Source organism: Lemur catta, chromosome 18 (genome assembly GCF_020740605.2).
Source record: "Lemur catta isolate mLemCat1 chromosome 18, mLemCat1.pri, whole genome shotgun sequence".
Taxonomy (NCBI): Eukaryota; Metazoa; Chordata; class Mammalia; order Primates; family Lemuridae; genus Lemur; species Lemur catta.
The window spans coordinates 7,562,142-7,583,245 of record NC_059145.1 but is presented as its reverse complement, the minus strand read 5'-3'; the positions used below and the strand labels follow the sequence as shown (position 1 = coordinate 7,583,245).

At 49.2% G+C, this 21,104-nt stretch overlaps 1 long non-coding RNA gene across 1 annotated transcript; it reads right to left on the bottom strand.

Moving 5' to 3' along the window:
• Positions 1-15,982: 15,982 nt before the first annotated feature.
• LOC123623498 lies at positions 15,983-17,460 on the bottom strand. The gene is made up of 3 exons (XR_006729869.1): positions 17,326-17,460; positions 17,006-17,063; positions 15,983-16,282 (listed from the first exon to the last, which is right to left on the bottom strand). It is a non-coding gene; the product is annotated as an uncharacterized LOC123623498 (long non-coding RNA).
• Between the last annotated feature and the right edge of the window lie 3,644 nt (positions 17,461-21,104).

Genomic DNA, 21,104 nt, shown 5'->3' with positions numbered 1-21,104 from the left:
CTATCGCGAAAGTGAAGAGTCCCACAGAATGGGAGAAAATATTTGCCAATCATCTATCTGATAAAAGACTTGTATCTAGAATATATAAAGAACCCTTACAACTGAATAATTAGGAAACAAATAACCCAATTAAAAAATGGGCAAAGGACTGAAACAGACATTTCTCCAAAGATGACACATAAATGGCCAATAAATACATGAAAAGATGCTCAACATCATTAGTCATCAGAAAAATGAAAATCAAAATTACAATGAGCTATCACTTCACACCCACTGGGGTGAGTAGAACAAAAAAGATGGACAGTAAGGAGTGCTGGCAAGGATGCAGGAACTCGGAACCTTCCTCCCTGCTGGTGGGAATGCAAAACGGCGCAGCTGATTTGGAAAACGGTCTGGCAGTTCCTCAAAAAGTTAATTATAGAGTTATCACATGACCCAGCAATTCACTCCTCAGACTCTACCCGGGAGAATTGAGAACACGTGTCCTCTGTGAGACAGGGACAATAATAAACCCTGACTTCTTAGGTTGCTGTGAGCATTAAATGAGATAATCTCCTATAAGGCATTTAGCACATAGTAACTATTCTGTTTAAAATTAGATGTTATTATTATCTTAGAGTCCTGATCAGAAAAGCAAATTATTCTAGATATAGCAATAATGATTGAAATTCAATGTTTCCACATACAAAATAGCAAATTCTGGACTTGACTTTGGGCATCAAAAAGACAAAGGTATTTTTGCTGTACTGTCCAAACATCTCCTATGATACCTCCACTAATACATGTAAATGTCATGAAAGTAAAAATAATATCTTAACTTTTGTCCTGAAAGTACCATATCTCAAAACATTATCCTATAATGAGAAAACTTTTAGGAGAAAGATTTTCAGTGTTGAGTTTCAAGTTTTGCGGAGGGGCAATGGAGTCATGATTACAAGTAAATGTATAAAGTCATTTCCTTGAGGCTTTTGTTCTCTGTGATAGCAAGTATTTTCATTGGATTACTTATTCTTGGTCAGGTGTGCACAGGTGGTTTCTTAATACACATTTTTCACCCAGAGTGGGGGGAAAGCCACGCCAAAGAGGAACTTGAATCTAAAGCTTCACAGTGGCATTATCCATAATAGCCAAGAAGTAGAAACAACACAAACGTCCACCACCTGGTGAACGGATAAACAAAATAGAATGTCCATGCAATGGGATATTATTTGGCAATAAAAAGAAACGAAGTTCTGATTTATGCTACAACATGGATGAATTGAAAACACAGTGCTGAGTGAAAGAAGCCAGACACAAAAGGCCATATGTTGTGTAATTATATATATATATATATATATATATATATATATATATATATATATATATATATGAAATGTCCTTAACGGAACAATCAGATGAGACTAGTGGTTACTAGTGGGTAGGGGAATCAGGGCGTGGGGAGTGATCACTCATGGGTATGACAGGGATGACGAAAGGTTCTGGGATTAGACAGTGGTGATGGCTGCCCCGTTAACTGTACTCTTAGGAGGGTGCGTTTCCCAGGATGCAACTGCACACTGAACTGTACTGAAACATGCACTCAGAAAGGGTGAATTTTAGGGGATGTAACCTGTACATCAATTTAACAGAAAGCACCCCAGGAGCTGTGGAGGCCCTCCCTGCCCCGCCTGCCTGTTCTTCCCCTGCCCTGCCTGGTCCAAGCTGAGCAGAAGCCACAGCCATCAGCCGGCCTTGCCGCTCCCTGCCTTGCCCCACAGGGCACCCAGAGTGCTCCTTTCGAAACGCGAATCACAGGCGCCCCTGCCCTAGGTGAAGTGCTCCAGCACTTGGAGCCAAACTCAGTCTTCGGGGCACAGAGGGCCCTGCGCAATTTGTCCCCCACCTGCCTCGACCTCCCCTCATACCCTCATCCCGCTGCTCCCTCATCGTTGTGCCCCAGGAACACATGGCTTCTCTCTGGTCCTCGGGCTGCCAAGCCTGTCCCCATCTCGGGGGCAAGGTCAACTTTCCTGCAGATCTGTCGTAGGCGCCCCCTCCTCTCTCAGGTCTCAGAGGCAACGTCACCTCCTCTGAGAGGCTACTCTGTCCCGGCTCTCGGCAGTGGCTTCCTTGCTTCTCCCTGGCTCTTTGCCCCGTCTGCCTCCTTCACTTCCACAGCCTGCGCTCAGCTTGTCACCTCTCTCCGCTCTCGGCCTGCAGAATGTGAGCTTCCCAGAACGGGGATCCAGCATAGTGCCTGGCACGTGGTAGGATCTCAGTGTGTGTCAAGTGAATAAACGAATCACTGTGCATCTGCCACATAGCACGGATGTGCCCTTTTTGTCAAGTTGCTTCCCCCAGCCCTGAGGCCTCTATTTCCTAATCTGTAGAATGGGACCATTTGTGGGTATTTGGTGAGATGATGCGTGCAGAGGCCAAATGGTAGCTTCTTTCCTTATACGGTAAAATGGCCAAGTTGCAGGGGGGCATTTTTTTGTGGTTTGAGGAGCATATTGGAACACTGGACGTCCATAGGAAATTTTGAATTGAGGTCCTGTGATCAAAGGTAACCCCATAAGGGACGCTGGATACTTGTGGACTTGATGTTGCATCACAAATCACAACCCCAGGAGAGAGGTGTCCAAGGCAAGAAACACATCTGAGGCCGGGTGCAGTGGCTCATGCCTGTCATCCTAGCACTCTGGGAGGCTGAAGCAGGAGGATCACTTGAGTTCGGGAGTTCGAGACCAGCCTGAGCAAGAGCGAGACCCCATCTCTACTAAAAATAGAAAAATTAGCCGGGTGTCATGATGTGCGCCTGTAGTCCCAGCTACTCGGGAGGCTGAGGCAGGAGGATGGCTTGAGCCCAGGAGTCGGAGGTTGCAGTGAGCTGTGACGATGCCACTGCACTCTACCCGGGGCTGTGTCCCAGGCCTAGAGTCCACAGTCTTCAGGGTCTGAGTCCCTGGCGGCCACCCAAAAATGGATTCTCCCAAGAAAGTCATGAAGACCAGCGAAGCGCCTCCTGGAAGCACGTCCAACACCTTGCCATGGAGCAAGCAGACTGGAAGGCAGGGCTCACATTTCTAGGAAAAAGAGAGGACATTTAGAAAGGCCACCACCTAACAGTGAGTGCACCGTCTGCAGCTGAATCTAGGGAGCCCAGAGGCCAGGATGCATCTGGCCAGGGCCTAAAAATATCCCTGCTGGGTGGGAAGCTAGCGGGCCCGACTGGCATCCAGGCATGGTGTTCTGAGAACCCGGAGGAAGCTGGGTCACTGGGGCACCGCTGTGCTTCCCAGCCTGGCCACGGCCTGCCCCATAAAGAGACAGGTGGGAAGGGAAGTAGGTGCTTGTCACTGGCCGGGGGACCCTGGACAAGCCCCCTGAGCCCACTTCCCCTTGCTGGAGAATGGCGTTGAACCGAGTGCTGGTCTGCAGTCTGTCGAGAAGGAAGTAAAGTTGTGGTCTTCAGAGGACTCGGGAGCCAGAGCTCTGGAGTGTGGGAGGCATCTGACTCCATTCTGGCGTTTCCCAGCCGCCCCACCTCGGGCTTGTCACTGGCCTCTCCCGGCTTCTTCCTCATCTAAGCTGGGAACCTAAACATCTACTTCACAAACTATGTAAAGGACCAAGATGCTACACACACACACACACACACACACACACACACACACACACACACACGCATATACATACACATGTATATAGTGAATTCAGCAGAAAAAGTTTTAGAAGAAATTATAGAACATTATTTTTTAATATTTGGATAAGAATTTATTTATTTTTTGTTTTTAAGACAGAGTCTCACTCTGTCGCTCTGGCTAGTGTGCAGTGGTGTCATCACAGCTCACTGCAGCCTTGAACTCCTGGGCTCAGGCGATCCTCCTGCCTCAGCCTCCCGAGTAGCTGGGACTACAGGCATGTGCCACCATGCCCAGCTAATTTTCTCTATTTTTAATAGAGATGGGGTCTCGTTCTTGGTCAGGCTGGTCTTGAACTCCTAACCTCAAGGGATCCTCCTGCTTCGGCCTCCTAGCATGCTAGGATGACAGGCGTGAGCCACCACACCCGGCCTGGATCTATCTTAAAAATGTATTTTTGAGCCTAAGAAGTCAAATACAAGAGGATACATACTCTTAATTTAATTTATAGAAAACTCAAAACCAGACAACACTGAACTATAGTGTTTGGGGTACATACTTAGATCACAAAGCATAAGGAAAACTAACGAAGTTGTGCCCATGACAGTCAGGACCATGGTGGCCGCTAGCAGGAGAGCGCTGTGACTAAGAGGGCATGCAGGAAGCCTCTGCGGCACTGGCTGGTTTTTATTTCTTGACCTGCATGGTGGTTACACGGATGTTCATTTTAGAACAATTCATTAAGATGTACTTTTATATTGTATCTGCTTTTCTGAATATGTGTTATTTTTCGCAAAAAGCTTTTAAAAATATGAGAACTTTTAATATTTATTCTCACATCCCAATGTATTTTTTTGCACCCTGTGAGAGGCGTTTCAGGAGCAAATTGCTCTGGGGAGGGTACCCGCTGAGAGCTCTAGAAGGCTGGGGAGGAGAAAGGGGCAGCGAGGCCCAAGGAAATTGCCCAGGGGGACTTTGCAGAGAGGGAGGAGGGAAGACGCCAGGCTCAGGAACCACATTTTGTTGAAGAGGAAAGCACAGGGTTAAAGCTGAAATCCAGTGTCTGAGCCAGAATTTGAAAGATAAAAGGCATCTTCACTTCCAATACGCTCTTGTTCAAGCCTCCTCCTTAAAGACTTAAGAGGGAGCTGGGGGTGGCATGCTTTTGAGGGGTAGTTTCCCCAGTTACAAAGACCCACTCTCCCTAGCCCTGGTGACTCATGGCAAATGTTAAATGTGTCTGCACATGAGTGTTTGTGCAAGTGAATCCGTGCACATGCTAAGCATTTGAAGCAGGACTTACAGAGGCCTGCAAGATTATAGCACTCTCAAATGATCTGGAAAAGCTCGTTGGCAACCAAGGACCTAAAACATATCTCAACCCTTGTCCCAATATTCCTACATCCAAGATTGTTACCCATGATGTTATTAGAAATATGAAATAAGTTTGCCCAGAAAATTTTTCATCACTATGTTATAAATCCCTAGTGAAAATCTGGAAATTACCTAGTGTTCAAAAATAGAGTATGATTAAGTAAACCGATTCTGAACACATGATGAAATATCCTATGGTCATTAAAATTCTATTTAGGGAGAGCTGGTAATCACCAGGAGGGAAAGAGGATACAAAATTAGAGTTACAGGATGATTACAATAGCAGCAACAGCAAAACCTTACACGCAGAAAAATATGACAGAAGGCAATCCAAAGGAAGAAGAAAATAGTAAGGAGTTGTTTTCAGGGAGCAGAAATGAAAGACAGATGATTTTTTTTCCCTTCTACTTTTCTGGAGCAAATATTCCCGAATTGTCGAAAACAATTCAATTATGAAAAAAACTATAGAAAAGTAGGTGACTACAAATATGTGTAAGGAAGGCAAAACAATGTGTGTTCTAGCATTATGGGACAAGAGAGTCATAAGGGAAATCAAGGCACAGAAAGGGCAAGGACTGAAAGCCACCACTTGGAGAATCGCTTTTGTGGCTTACATTTCTCGACACTGGGTAGCGAGTGAGTGCCAGACTGGGGTTTATGTGCAGTTCTGTCGATGCCAAGTCTGTGCTCTTACTCACTGACAACCTGCCTCCAAATCATCATCATCATCATCAACATCATCATTCATTTCCTCAACTCTAAGACACCTCACCCCCACTGAGTCTCACAACGTTTTAACATTTCTGAACTCAGGGTACTTCCTACAATTCACAGAGCAGCTTTATTTTTTTCCTCTCCAAAAACTTATCAAACCAATGGTTCATTTATAATCAATGCTGTCATAGAATCAAGGAATTTTGTAATTGCTACCTTTTACTGAGTAGTTTTTAAGGACCAGGGGCTGTGCTGAAGTTCACCAATTTCCTACAGCAACTCTCTGAAGGAAACATTTCATGTACTACTTTACAGGTGAAGAATGAGGCGCTGAGAAGTGAGTACATGCCCAAGGTCACCTGGGAAGTAAATGCCTGAGTCAAGATTTGACCTTATAAGCATCATGCACTCTGGTCTGTCTCCAAAACATTCCTGCTCTGCTACTCCACTGCCTTAGTTTGCACCTTCACCTTCCCCAGCGCCTGGGTCCCCCTGCTACCGAGGGATCTTCCACTCCTGCCTCATCGAACGCAAACATCTAAGAGCAGAACGGTTCTCCAGGTTTTGAATAAATAATTCTAAATTGACTCATCAAATCTCCATCTAGGGGACGGAACAGTCATCCTTGACGATCAGTACCTTTGTTTCCTGTAGAGTTGACTCCACTCTTGCTTCCAACAGACATATGACTCAAGCCTGATCAAATATCATATTCCTTTAGTCATGGTAATTGAGTCAGAGATGGGCAAGTGACCCAGGTAGAGCAAATGAGATGCCCTTTGACCCTTCCTGTGAATTTAAGAAATATCATATAGCTCTTCCCATCTAGAGAAGAATAAGAGAGAAAGTGGAGGGGCTGGAGCTGCTGCAGCCATCTTGTGACATGAGGCCTGGTAAAGAAGTCAACACTGAGGAAGCAGAGAGGCAGAGAGAAAGAAACTGGGTCCTGGATCAAGCCATGCCAAACAGTAATCTTACCCCACCTATACTGGTTTAGGTAAGATGTTGTCTGCTGAAAACTCTTCGACAAGTCCTCAGTGTCTGGTAACAATGTCCAAATTCCACCATCTGGCATCCAAGGTCTTCCTGATCCAGCTTCAACCTGCAATTTCAGTTTCTAGGCTCTTCATATCTTCCTGCCATCTAATGCTCCAGCTGCTTTGTATCACTCATCCTTCAGCAACAAACCAGTAGTTTTCCTTATTAGAAGCATTTGTATATGCTACAACTTCTCCCTCAAATGACATTCCCTGCAGAGCCTGCCTCTATAGGAATAAAACTTTCTAACAGCCTTAGATGTCCAAAGACAGTGAGTTTACATCACTAGACATATCACAGGGAGGATGAAAAGCCTTCAGAAGGGATGGTACAAAGAGAATTCAAGGCATGAAACAGGGTTTGGTTCAGCCCATGGTTTCTATGGTCTGGGATCAATGACCTCCTGTATCCGAATGACCAGGAGGTGACTTAACGAATGTAGATTCACAGATCTAAGCTTCACCCTGGACCTACAGAACCAGAATCTCTGGGGATGAGCCTGGGGATCTGCCCCTTCATCAAAATCTACAGGTGGCTCAAATGCTTGCGAACCTTTGAGAACCTCTAGCCTAGAAGAACACTGAGTCCTTTTAACCCTGCAATCTTACAAAGTCTGGACTTTTATCAGAGTTCTCAACTTCCCCTCCTACCATTTCTCTTTCTTTGGAAAGTCCTGACTTCCATCTTTTTTCCCTAAGGACTCTGATCCTTGTAAATCATTTCTGTTGTGTTGCTTTGGGTAGGAGGGTTTATTGTAAGAACTTAATCAAACGGAACTTTGCCTTATGCATTCCCTGAAACACTGTGTGTGCCTGCTTGCATGCACTCTTAGTACCACAAAAAGAGTTGTTATGTTGGGTGCTTCTCCAAAAATGGAGTGTGTAAATTTGTTTAACAGAAATTAAGCCTCCATGCTTTCCCCCATGCTATTCCTTTGCCACAAATGCCATTGATTTTTGCAACCCTTTAACACATGCTCAGCAAACACCTGCTATGTGTTGGCCATCAGCTGGGTGCTAAGAATACTGAAATGTTAAAAAAGAGCCAATCCTTGTCCTCAAGGAGCTCAGTCTAGTAGAAAAGATGGTTTCATAAAATAATCCAATAAATGCAAAATGCTGAGATATGTGCTTGTCACTCATTTGTTCATTCACTCACTCATTGGTTTGCACAACAGAAATTTTTGCACATACGTGATGCACAGGGTGATGGTGATATAGTGGTGGCCAGCAGAAAAGACCTCGCTGTTGGAGCCCTCATTCTGATGGAAGACAGACGCCGGACAAGTGAACAGATGAGCACAATGATAACTAGAGCAATATGTGTGATGAGGAAAGTAAAACAGCATAAAGTGAGACAGTTGCTGGAAGCGGGGTGGGAGATGTGCCTGGCGTGATCGAGGGGGGCTTCGCTAAGGAGATAACCTTTGAGTTGAGCACCTAATCCAGAATGATGAGAAGGAGTCACCAAGAGGAGACGAGGGAGAAGCATAGGAGGGCAGGTCCCCAAAGGACATTGGCCAATTCAGCTCTTCCCCTCCCGCTTACAAGTCTCCAGCAGAACATATGAAGAAGGCAGAAGCCTGAGATTCAGATCCAGGACAGCCTGGGCTGTGGCTTCATGCCTCCTGCAGTAGGATGTCCTGCAACACTTGAGCTCAGGGATCCCAGAGGCACCCAGGGCATAGAAACCCCAGGCAGAGTGCTCTGGGGTTCCTCAGCTGTGGTGCAAAGTGGGGCATGCACAGGTGACACTTCCTCTGCCCTGCATCTCCTGAGGGCTCTTGCTTTCCGGAGCCTTGGGAGACCGGCTCACCATGAATCCTTGGCTTCGGGTTATCCTTGCTGCCATACGTGAGTAATAAACCTGCTTTGCCTAACTTGCTGTGTGAGCGCTTTGTCTGACTGGTCTCATGCAAGGGGTAGAGGCTCTGGGGCTCCTTTCTCCTGGCGACTGTCTTCATGGTGTTTGACTGCTGCAGCAGCAGGGTCTGCCCAACCCCTGCCAGATCCAAGAACGCTTATAAGAACACCCCAGGCAGGGGGACCTACCAGTGCAAAGCCCCTCATGGGCTCCGTGGGTTCCAGGAATAGGAGGGCCATCGGGGTGAGGGTTGGACATAGGGAAGAGGCGCAGGAAATGAAGACAGAGAGGCAGAAAGTGTCTACATGGAGCGAGATGCTCAGGCCACAGCGGGAAATTCAAATTGTATCTCACGTGCAACGGGTGCCTTGGAAGTGTTGTCTGCAGAAGAGTAAATGGGGGAATGGAGTCTAAGACTGGAGGTAAGAAGATCCTGCAGGGCCCAGGTAAGAGGATGCCTCAGTCTACGTTGGTGGAATCAACATGGGAAGAAAAGGATGGGTTCCAAATGGAAGTAGGGGTAGGAGCAACAGGGCCGGTGCATGCATGGGGACGGATCGGCAGAGAGGGGAGCGAGCAGACAGAGGACAGCCCACTCGAGCTGAAGGCTGCATGGTGGTGTCATTTACTGGGACGGGGATGAAGCGGCTGTCTGGGGGGGCAGAGGAGCAGGATCTGAGACACACGGTTTGGGTGTGCATTGGGCACCTGAGCAGCGTGGTAGTGCGGCAGCTCACACACAAGGGAGGGCTCAGTGGGGAGCTCAGGGATGGAGACACAACGGGGGCATCACGGGCACGCGGCCCTCACAGGCAGATAGCCATCGGTCCTGCCAGGGAGGAAGGATGGATTCTTCCTCAGGGGGAGTGGGGAGAAAGGTGCTTCCTACCTAATGTGTCACTTAGGGGCTTTGGATTACGAGCAACAGAAACCACCCTGGCTACCGGGAAGCTCGTAGGCCCTGGAAAGGACTCTTGGCTGAGATTCCAGAAGGAAAGAGCCCAGGGAGAGCCTGAATGTCAGCATCAGAAATTTCAGGACAGCCTTGGGACGTCTCAGCTCCAACTGTCTTCTGTCCTTGTAAGATGCTGTGGCAAACTGAGATCCCCAGGAGTAAGGTCTGAAGGAGCCACGTCTCGGCTGCAGGGTGGGGACGCATACTTGATTCCACCAGGACCTCGTGGGCTGAGGGGTGGGCAGGGGTGTTCTCTAAGAAAACCCGGTGCAATTGCTAAAGAAGGGCGAAGGCAGGCTGGGCAGCAGAGGTCCGCTGTGCCTTGCCGGCCAGCTCAAAGGCCAAATTCCCTCTGAAGATTTCTTTGACCTTCACACTGAATTGAATCGCTCCTCTCTGTGCTCCTGTCCTGACTTGTAAGAGCTGCAGGCTTGTCTAGCACTTCCCTTCCCCCACCAGACCGTGAGCACACCCAGGTCGGACGCACTCCTGCTCATCTGTGAAACCCCAGCGCTCCCACAGGGCCTGGCGCATGATCGGAACTCAGTAAAAATGTTGCTGCACTGAATGCGGCGCCATCCGTTGAAGAGAATCTGGATCACAACCCTGAGACTTTAAAAACCTGTATCATTCTGTATTCATTGCAAAGTCCAGGATGAGTTGAGTGACAAATTACAGAGATTTTTTTCCCAAATGCCTTTCGAGTCACACAGCCAAATAAGTTCAGCAAATTATATGTAATCAACGAGGAAATCAATAAGTACTGCAAGTGCATTAAAGAGTTTAGCAGATTCATTTTGTATTTAGCACATTCAGTCCAATTTGCAGGAAGTTCAGAGAAAAACAGGCTTTAGCACGTAAACAGTGCCTCGGATTAACCCTTCGGAGCATCGGCAGCCGCTGCACGCCTTCCGAGGTGAAGGCAGATCGGGAGACCTGGCCGACCCGGCCGCCTCCCACCTCCTCTAGCCCAGACAGCCCAGGGCAGTCCCATGCGGCAGGGGTTTTACCTCCAAAGGCCATGACGTTGATCTCAAAGACTTTCTCCATTCTATGGGAGATGATAGATGGAAGGGCAGGGAGGGAGAAAGGGAGGAGGGAGGGAGGCAGGGAGGGAGGAAGGAGAGAGGGAGGGAAGAAAGAAAGGAGGAAGGAGGGAAGGAAGGAAGAAAGGGTGGAGAGAGGAAAGGAGGAGGGGAAGGAGGAAGAAATAATTCCTTGGGATTTTGCCCTTTCCCTCAATTGCTCAGCCGTCTCCTTTCTCTGCAAAGCAGCCATATACTAATTCATTCGGCAAACGCTGGTTGAACACTGGTTTCGTGCCAGGTCATAGGCCAAGTTCCGGGGCATGAGCAGAATCATACCTGGACCTGCCTTCGAGTGACTCACAGACTGGCGGTGGTGACAGACCCAGCCGCAGCACAGCCTCAGCTGAAGTGCGGGCTCTGACACCCTCCGCCTGACGGGGAGGAGGAGAGGACATTTGAGCAGGGTCCTGAAGAATGATGAGGAATTGGTCACGGTGACATCTCACAACAGGACAAACATCCACAAAGGCACAGAGGCAAAATCATATGTCTGGGGAATGACAAGCAGATTGGTGTCACCAGAGTGTTAATCCAGGGGGAGGACAGCACAGGGCAGTGCCTCCGGCAGGCAGTTCAGAGGCTCCAGCTCGATTCCCTCCTGCTGCAGGCTTGGTCAGTCGGGCCCTAGAGGAGTTACTTGCTCAAGATCAGCCAGCAAGTGGCAGCGGCTGGAGGTGACCTCTGGTCACCTGCCCCACATCCTTTGTGAGTTCCCTTCCACCAAAGGGGCCTCAGTCACCTCTGGCCATAAATCTCCCCATGCTCCAATTCCTGAATGGGGCAGGCAAGTGGCCCCAATTTTGGAAACCAATTTTGGGGAGTCATTATAATTCCCTTTTATGGATTTTGGAATGCATGACATCAATCAGAGTAAGTCACACTGGCAAGGATGCAGCCCGCGCACCTGCACTCAGTCACAGCGCCCATGGCAGACATTGCTAATCAATCCCAGTGTTCTCTCTCTGATTTCTAACCCAGAGCTCCAGGCAGCCAGCTGAAAGCAACTAGTCACTTAGGCGACTACATGCCTTCCCAGCACAAGCACCCCACACCGCAGTCTGCCACTGAAACCGCCCTTTACAAATTAATAAAGGGGTGCAAGGCGAGACCTGTGGTAGGGGCCGAAACTCTGCAAAGACACAGGCATAGCTAAAAATAACAGTAATCACGGGCCACTGTCCCCTAGTCTGCTTCCCTGTGATTCCAATCAGGAGTCACATAGCTGATGGACATGAGGATTCTTAGCTTTCCCAAAGGCAACATCCCCTTGTGAAACCCAAGGCTGGTTTCTGAGATGTCCTCCAGGCCCGGCCTTCAGGGGACGGGTGGACCCACCCAGACCAAGGGACTGACTCCACTGGTCTTGTGACCCCCCACCGGGAGCTGACTCAGCACAAGAAGAGAATTTATACACCCCTGTGGTTCTACCCCAAACCCAGCCGATCAGCAGACCCAATTGCCTAGCCCCTGGCCCACCAAACTGTCTTTAAAAACCCTTTCTCCCAGATTCTCAGGGGAACAGATTTGGGAATTTCTCCTGCCTCCTCGCTTGGCGCCTGTGACACTAAACTCTTTGTCCGCTGCAACTGCTGCGGCCCCAGTGTGTTGGCTCTGCTCCGTGCAGCAGGCCAGGCCACCTGGGTGGGCTGCGACTCACCGACCTTGAGCCATGAGGAGTGAAACAATAAAGGGGAAAAGAGCAAGTACCCAGCTCGAATTAGAAGCAGCAAACAGGACCTGAAACAGTCACAGGTGCTGGGTGTGCAACAGTGATGTGGTACTTAGCATCAAACACTGGCTTCAGACTCGGGAGCTGCCAGTCGTATTAGGTTTCTGTCATTCCTTCAGCGACAGAAAGCCAACTCATATTAACTTTAGTAGAAACAGGGAATCATCTGGTGGTGTGGAAACAGCAAGGGGGTTTCGGTCTAGGTTCAGTTGCTCATTGCACAAAAATCCAATTACTGAGACAATGAGGATTGCCGTGGAAGAAAGGAATTGTTAATACGACAGACATCTTGTTAGGGGAGGGGAAGAAGCTGCCTCAGTCTGTCCCCGACTAGAGCGAGATCATGGGTTTTTAAAGGAGGGGGCACATGCATTGTGGCAGGTCGTGGTGCAACTAACAAGGGCCACAGGCACTGGGGGCAGGTTGCAGGGGATGGTGAGTCTTGGGGTCAGGAAGTCTGCTGGGGCCTTCAGAATCTCGGCTCCTTTGTCTTGCAGAAAATCCACCATTTCGGGGTAAGTGTTGTGGCTCGTGCCTGTTTTCCCAGCATTTTGGGAGGTGGAGGCAGGGGATCGCTTGAGGCCAGGAGTCTATCATTTCTGGGAAACAACCCAAAGGGTCAAGCACTCCGTTAGGGAGGGGATTATAAAAACACGTAGGGGTTCACGGAGCCGGTCACACTGGCACATGGGTCCTGGAGTAGACCTGGCTGTGAGGCTGGACTGGATCCAGGGACTCGCAGGGCGTCATCTGGACTTTTTCTTGGTCTCTCTTCTCTCATGCCTGCTTTCTCCCATGCTGGCTTCCTTCCCAGGCAGAATTCCCTTTCTGGGGACGAGCTGGCCACCAGCCCGCATCCCCACAGCTCCCAACCACGGGGGAGAATGCCTCCTTTCCCATGGTTTCTCTCACTGGCCTGGTCTGACCTGTGCCCAGACGCCCGTCCTGGTGTGCGTGTTGGCGGGGGGGCTGCACATGGGGAGGGGGCTCCCCCAGGAAAGGGAGGCGCTGATACCAGAGGAGGGGAAATAGTGAAAAGACTGATAGTGTTTAGATGACACGAAACAGCTAATACCATGACACTAATGACCGCCCACTTTACAGGAGAGGGGACCAGGGATCAAAGAGCAGGCAGCTTGCCCAGGGAGCAGCGGGGAGGAGCCCGGTGTGACCGGTTCTCTTCTCCGCACTGGTTGTCCCTCCCCACACCTGAATGCAAAGGGTAGTTAAGGGAAGGACCCTCCCTGCAGCCCAGGGTTAGCCTTGCACGTGGGAGACGCCCCTGGCAGCGGTTGCCCCAAAGCTGCCTTTCAGGCCAGCGCCCTGCAGGGCCGGCAGCCCCTGAGTAAGGGGCTCCACCGGTTCTGCCCAGCAGATCGCTGGCCGTGCTGCCCACTGCAGGGCTGAGCGACACGGTTGCTCCCAGGCTGTAGTGTGGTCAGAACCGGGCAGTGTGCTCCTGTGCAGAGTCCCTGGGCCTGAGCAGAAAGAGTTCCGTTCCATAGCTCTGGAATGGGGCCGAGGAGGTGACAGTTTAAACAGGCTCCCCACGTGGTGCAGATACAGACGGACTCTGCACCACACTTTGAAAAACTCTGATAAAATGGGGTTTGGGGTCCAAAAGATGCAGCATTCAGGAGACGCTCAGTAAGGGACAGCTCAAGGTTTCTGGCAGCTGACCTTGTCCTGCCAGAGTCCCCAAGGTGCCACTGCAGATTAACAACCACTTGCAGTAGACAGGCTTGGGGGGTGCCCGGCTGTGCCTTGGCCCACTCTGGAGAGCTGCTCTGTGACCCCTGACCTCTCACCAGGGGCCAGCACTGACAGCACCAGGGGTGGACAGTGTCCCTAGGTCGGCTTTCCTGAGAGCAGGTGGTCTGGGCACAGCAGAGCCTCCCTTAAAATGCTTGAGTGCAGTGTCGGGGCTCGGACGTCCACAGGGCAGCTGCAGGCCACCCGAGGGAGCAGGGACGGCTGGGGAGGGCCCGACGGAGGCCAGCTCCAGCCCAAGGTCACCGTGTGGAACGTGAGCCCAGGTTGTCAGACCTTCTGAGTTTTCAAGAGAGGCTGGAAATCTAGATTTATTTTTATGTAATCTCATAATACGTAAATGTCTAATCATGTTTTTAAAAATTCAAAATTGTCAAGTTCAACCCAAATATATCAGCAGGCTGGATTCCAACCCAGTCTGCAGCCAGCATCAGGACCCCCTGAGGGGCTTGTTGCAAGCAGGTTTCTGGTCCCACCTCTGAATTTCTGAGTCAGTAAGTCTGGGGTGGGGCCAAGAGTTTGCTTTTCTAACACGTTCTCGGTGATGCTGCTGCAGCCAGTCTGGGGACCTCATTCTGAGGGCCCCTGCGGGAGGCAGTGGAGCGCCACCAGGACAGACAGAGTCCCCAGTCCTTGAGCAAGGACTGGGCGCAGGCGGGGTGGGAGGGGAGGGGGCTCCAGCAGAGGCGAGGCCAGCCGCAGCCCGGGGGGAGAACAGGCAGCGGGGGCGGAGAGCACGTCAGGGGTGCCCCTGTCCTCTCAGCCCCTCTCCCTGGCCACACAGCTGTGGCCCTCACTCCAAGCCAATCAGCAGAAGATGCGGGCCTCCTGGCTCCTCACTCATCTGAAATTTTAATTATCTGCCAGAGCACGAGTCCCACAGCCACCCCCTCTAGGGGTGGGTGTGAAGGAAGCCACATAGCTCCAAACTGCATGACTTCAGCAAAAACAGAACAACAACCCTGCCTCAGAAGCTCAGGCAGGCCAGGGAGCTGGTGACGAACACAGAGGTGACCCCTCACCCCGGGGTAGGGGTGGGGGGCAAGGTGGCCTGTGGGCTGTGGACGGGGACTTGGGTCGTGCCTTAGACGAGCCCCAGGACTCACTTTCCTCGGTTGTCAAATCAGTTATTCAAGAACCGCTCAGCAGGGCCTGCCCCTCCCCAGGCTCCAGACACTGGGGGCTCCAAGGGGGGCCTTCGTCTCTGGGATGGAAGGGACCAGGCTTTTCTGCCCTCTCGATATGTGACATTGCAGACTGACAGTCTTCATTTTAATAGTCATGCATTTATTTGAAAGTGAATGACAAAAATGTATGACTAGCATGTCCAATCCATGCTGCTATGGACAATTATTTCTTAGGCTGAAGCTAAACTTAAGTTTTTCAAAAGCGAGTTGATCTTAAGAAAACAGTAATTAAACAATGTCCATCCAGCAATTGCAAACTGCTTATGATGGGCCAGGCACCGTTCACGGATTAATTCATTAAGCTGCATAACAACCCTCTGACGTAGGTGCTGTTATTATACCCCTTTCACAGATGGAAAAGCAGAGGTACAGAGTGGTTGAGTAATTTGCCCATGGTCACACAGGAGGTGGCAGAGGGAGGATTTGAACCCAGGCAGCCCCGATCTAGATTCTGTGCTCTGAGCAGCCTCCCCACAGTCTCCACAGGATGCGGCGAATGTCACACAATGGTCCTCCACACACTGATGTTTGGAAGCACTGAGCAAGGCATGCCTCCTGCTTCCACCATCCAAGGCCCCAAAATGCACCAAAGTACTGAGGCAGGGGCTTGATACAAAGGCTATTTGGATCCTTCCAACCACTGAGCCTCCCCAGAGTAGGGGAGAGGGACCTGGTGGCTGGGCCTGTCTTATCCAAACATGAAGTGGCCACGCTGTCTACGGCGAATCCTTGACTGTTGGTAAGCAGGGAGGGACGCGGTGAGCCTGTCACCCCGGGGCGGTGGAGGGGAGCAGGAAAGGCCAGGGCAGAGGGAGCCGTGCAGAGACCTGTCCCTAGGAGGGATGCTGTGACCACTGATGAAGCTGCAGTCCCAGGGTGCACCGGTGTCATCAGGATCGTCCAGATTCGTGGCTCTCGGGCCTCTTACGCACAGTGCTTCCCTTTATATAATTAATATTGGAAAGTGAATCAGAAAAATATAAAACCAGCATATCCAATCCGTGCTGTTAGGAAGGGTTATTTCTTAGGGTAACTTAAGTTTATTTAAGGTTTTTTAAAAATGCTCTCTTTAGTTAGATAAAAGAAACAAGATCTAGCTCAATACATCAATAAGGTTACTGCATAGAGTTAACACTGATTTACTGCACATTCCCAAATAGATAGAAGAGAACAATCCAGATGTTCCTAGCATAAAGAAAAGGTAAGTATTTAAGGTGACAGAGATTTCAATTACCCCGATTTGATCTTTACACATTATTTGAATGTATCAAATGACCACATGTATCCTGAAAATATGGACATCTATTAAGTATCAAGAAAAAAAAATAACAGAAAAAGTGTTCCCTTTACTATCCTGAAATTTTAGGTAATATAATTTACCTATACATGTGATTTATACACACACACACACACACACATAAGAAAATATTAAAACGTAATAATTCACTGGTGCGTGCTTGGGTGTGTGAGTGCTCAAGCCCGACGACACAGGGGACGCATGCAGGAGGCGGGGCTGGTCCCTGCTGCTAACGTGTGACTCTGGATTCAAGAGCACAGGCGCTGGGACGCTCAGGTGAGACGCGGCAGCGCAGGGAAACGACGGGCGAGGCAGACTGGGCCTCGCTGCAAACCTGTGCGGGGCCCCGCGGACGCCCCCGCCTTACCGGCAAGTGGTGAGAGACGGGAGACAACCTTCACCGCGTGTGGTTAGCATGCCAAGACCTGTGGACAAAATGGGCACACGTGACATCCTCACAGAGTAGGTGGCCTTGTTTACACGTGCAGTGCCAAGACGATTCCCTGTGTGTGACACAGGACAGGGTGGTGAGGAAGTGCCCCAGCAAACACAACTCCTGTCTTGAAACTGTGGTGACAGGGAGGCAAAGACCTGGGGCTCCGGGTCCTTGGCGAGGAGTGGTAAATTCAGGGCAGCCTGCAGCCCTCTCCTCACCCGTCCTGAGTTCCCTCCCCCACGGTGACCTACCTGCTCTGGGACCAGACAGCCCAGTCTCCGCCAATCCCAGCAGCCGCTTCCACCCTCGCAGGTGGCCCACTGTTCAGACTGTGTCCAAACAAGACAGACGCCGAGCTGTCCCCAGGCAGTGGTTTCCGCACCTCACTTCCGTTTGCTGAGCCTCCTTTTCCCTTTTTGTTCATAAATTCTCTCCCGCCACGCGGCCGTGCGGGAGTCTCTCTGAGCCTGTTCTGGTTTGGGGTGCCGTCCCACTCACAATCACTTTGCTCGGTTAAATTCTCTGAAATTTAATTTGTCTGAAGTTGTTCTTTTAACAGGAGATGGTACACAGGGTATGGGCTAGAAAAGGAAAAGGAACAATAACGCTGGAGACTTCAGAAACATGTGGTCACCTGAAAACCCCATCGGAGTAAAAGTGAAAAGTAACAGACAACCCCAAACTACAGCATTTTTTAATGTGCAACTTTTAGAACATAGATTTCTTATTATTAGCCTACAAGAAAATAAAAATTGTATTGACTAGCAGTAATTTTAAATATTTTTGAAATATTTATTAAATGAAATTTAGTGAGATTTCTGCATTTCATATATCTCCACTAATTCAATACAAGTTGGTTCTAAGTCTGTTATAAGAAATATCAAATCTCCTCTGCTACAAATATTCAATAATGACTTTTGCAGTAAATGCACTGTGGGCTGGAAGCCCTTTTCAACTAAGTGTGGCATTGGAAACACTGGTCTATGATGAGTAGACAGATGCACATCAAAGAGAAATTGGTCAGTCACCTCAGGACAATATTTTTCTTCATTTTAAGCCTCTCTCTCCCAGTAAGAACCTTCTCCTGAGTTACTGAGAGCTCACCTAACATCTTGTATAACCTTTTCATTTTAAAAACATTGCAGTATTACTGACTTATTTCTGTACTGTTTAGGCCGGTGGGACATTTCAAAGTCTGGAGAGATGCAGACAATTCTTCCTGTGCCTTGCTGTGTGGGACCATTGTGCCTGTGGCAGGACCCAAGTATCCTCGTCCCCCTCCCCTAAATGCTGAAAGCCCTCACAATTCTTGTGACAACAAAAACACTGCCCTCATTTCCAAAATGCCCCCCAAGAAAATGGTATCTTCCAGACGAGAACCTCAGGTCTACACAGCACAGGAAAACTCAGGTTGGGCTGTCTTGTGCTGCTGTTTTATCGAGTCCCTACTATGTGCCAGGTTCTCAGTGAATCCTCATGGCACACCAGTAAAGCCAGTTCTACTGTTCTCCTTTCACACGTAAAGAAGCCGAAGTCCAGAGAGATTGTCACCAAAGCTCGGCACTCCTCAAGGCCACATCAGAAGAACATAGGCAAGTGGTTTGAGGAGAAGGAAAGAGAAGTTTATTGATTTGCCAGCAAATGAGGAGGTTGGCAGACTCGTGTCTCAAAGTTCCAACATCCTGTTTTTGAGCAGAAGTACAGAGTTTTTAAAGATTCTGATTAGTCCCATAATTGCATCTTTGGCTACGACAATCTTGTGACCTCCGCCCGGGCAATTCCCCTGAGCCATCTCCTGTGGCACAAAGAACAAAGGATACTCCCTGCCCCTCCCAACCACTGGCCTGAGGGGGGGATGCAGGTTTTAGTTCTCAAAAAGGGTGAGGGGTTTGAAGAGACAGAACACATTTTTACCCTTTTCAGGCCATTCTCTCTGTTACGAGACGAAGTGACTTGCCCAGAGAACGCAGTGGTAAACCTGGCTCTCCAGCTCCAACGCCTTCATGTGCAAAGTGACTTGGAACAAGCACTTGATGCATATTTATTGAATGAGTGAATCAATGAAGAAACGGACAGATTGGCAGAAATGTCTGGAAGGCTTTCTTCACTCCAGCACCCAATGTAGTATAATTCTGGAATGTATAAAATCAAAATGAATTTGTAGAGTCTGACAAGTCATAGAATAAAAATTCCGACTTCATATAAGGGTTATAGGAATTCAACAGGGCGCACGTTTCCAAAGTACCTGGCACACAACAGTTCCCTCCCTCCCTAGATTCTTGACTCCACCCTCACCCTCCAAGGTCAAGATAAAAATTCACCTTAATAAAAACAGTCCTTTATTCAATTATGCATTTTATATATTGTAAAAGCACTTTTCTATACATTATCTTAATTGATCTTCATTTATTCAAAGAATTGGCGTTGAGCGCCCACTAGACACCAGAAACACCAGCCCCGGGAGAAAGACAGATCCTCGTTCTTAGCCCCACTTGGATCCCCACACTTCCCTCCACCCTTCAAGACAGAGTTCTGCTCCATCTGCATTGGAAGCAAGTCTTGGGCTAAATAAACCCTGCCCTGCACCATATGGCTCTGTGTTAAAGATTGCACTCTAACCAGCCCTGCAGCCTCTGGTGGATCTATTTCCCTTCCAAGTATGGATTTGGCTTTTAAGGAACTATCCTCCCCCCACCCCCACCCCCCAAAATACCTTGAAGATACATCTAGAATGTCAGTCCCTAAAGGGTTTCCTCAGCAGATTCTTACCCAGCCTCCTCCCCTGCCCGGCAGTGTTGGGAGCTGAAGACCTGTTGTAAGGAGAAGGCACAGAGCAGGACTGGAGATACCGACACCAGGATGAAATCTGTCCTTGTCTGGGGCTGAGCATGGAGTCCCGACCCCCAGGACCTGACCAGAGGCATCTGCGAGAAGGAAGCAAAAGGAAGTTAGAAGTGACGGAAATACAGACCAGACGGTGTCTCCACTGGCCACTTGGCGATCCTGGGAGGACATCTGCATTGAGGGAACAAAAGCTACGGGTGGACCTAAGCCAAGGACTGCTGGCCCTTCCTCTCACAACAAGCCACGGTCACTCACGCCTGCTTGATTCAGGCATGGGTGGTGCAGGGAGGGCACAAGAAGGGACCCAGAGCAGACAGCCTAGACCAGCTTAGAGTTGAAGCCAGGGCTCTTCCCAAAACATGCCTCTGGATCCCCGGCCAAGCCAAGGGTCTGATTTTGTTGTTCTTGTCCGTGTCACAGGAAAAAAACCAAAACCTACAAGAGCAGAAGAAGGAACAGGGCCATTCTGGGAAGGTCAACTCCCACTTTGCCGGGAACCCCAGGATCCCAGCACCTAGGAGAGAGTCCAGCACTCACAACAGGTGCTTAGTTGGTACTTTGCGAATGGAAGAAAGGGAAAGAAGGCAGAAAGACAGATTTTTCTGATTGGGTCATCCTTTCCCCTGTTAGTGGGCTGTGAAACATGTAAATTTTAGAGGTATTATTTCACCAGAGCTAAGCTTTTAATTATAGCTTTTGTATTTTAGATTAAGTGGCTTTAAAATATTCTTTGCAGGAAATAAACCCTAAAGAAATGCTAAAATTTCCAGTCTTTTGAGGAATTAACTCTTAGAAACCATTTACCTTAAAGGAAGAGAAACCTCTAAAGAATTAACGGGTCTAGACCAGATTGTCAATGTCTGCTCCCATCAATCAAAGCTGTAGTCTTGCTAAAGGAAGAAGAAGAGAGCCACCCCCATCCTGACAAAGGCTCAGCTGGATCCAGCTAGCCATGGACAGGAAATGCAGGGGACAGAGGAACACGCTAACCAGCACCAAGGAGATCCAGGGGGCAAAATTCAGACTAGGGGAAATTCTATGAGACAAATGAGTGCATTTCTTTTTAAGAATTGCTTTTAAAACTTGAGAGAGAGAGAGAGAGAGAGAGAGACGAAGGGGGAACGTGAAAAGGGGTCTGTGGTGTCATGATGTGCATATATAAGTTTTTGTCCACAGTTCCTGGCTC